Source organism: Octopus bimaculoides, chromosome 11, assembly GCF_001194135.2.
Source record: "Octopus bimaculoides isolate UCB-OBI-ISO-001 chromosome 11, ASM119413v2, whole genome shotgun sequence".
Lineage (NCBI taxonomy): Eukaryota > Metazoa > Mollusca > Cephalopoda > Octopoda > Octopodidae > Octopus > Octopus bimaculoides.
Window position 1 is genome coordinate 10,279,867 of NC_068991.1, and position 946 is coordinate 10,280,812.

The window sequence follows — 946 nt, forward strand, 5'->3', positions numbered from 1 at the left end:
ACACACACATAAATGTACGTATATATATATATATATATATATATATATACATATAGATAGATATATATATATGCACACTTATGTTTGTGTATACATATAGGTACATATTTATATCTGTGTCTGTGTGTGTGTGCACGTTTTAATGCATTAATGGGTGCATACGTGTATTTATATATCTATCCATGTGTATGTATGTATGTATGTATGTATGTATGCTTTTTGAGTTTCTTGCATATTGGATGAAGTGCATGTATTCTTCTAAATAAAGGCACATATTTATTAAATAATATATATATCTGTTAAAGAACACAAGTCTTGTATAAGTTTAGTGAAATATTGATCACAATTTTGTGTGAGAAAAAAACAAGGGGTTATGTTTTGGAAAACAATTTTATTGATCCTGTTTTGCTTATTTCTACTTCTCACGTGGATATCAATATTTGACAGACATGCATACATTTTGGGGAAAATTTTTGGCACCTTTAGTAAGCAAATTTCAGTGATTTGACTAATGATTAATGAAAGTTGGTCTCAGAATTCGGTGTTTTGTTTAGAGACAGAGAGAGCAAAAGCAAGGAGTGATAAAAAAAGAGAACTGTCATTGAAAAGTGGGGAAACAGCAATATGTTACAATGATTGGGTTGGCGGCTGGTTGTGTGGTATTGACTTACAAATGGTTGCTATTCACAACCATTGCTATGAAAGGGTAAAATTTGAAAAAAAACATATTGGAAAATTTGAACCATCTTTCTATTGTTATCCTTTTACAAGGCACAAACTGAATCTGTATGTCTGTGTGTATGTTAGTATGCATGTATGTGTATGTGTGAGTGTATACATATATGTACATATATGTATGTGTGTATATATATGTATACATACATACGTATATATATATATATATATATATATATATATATATATATATATATATATATATATATAT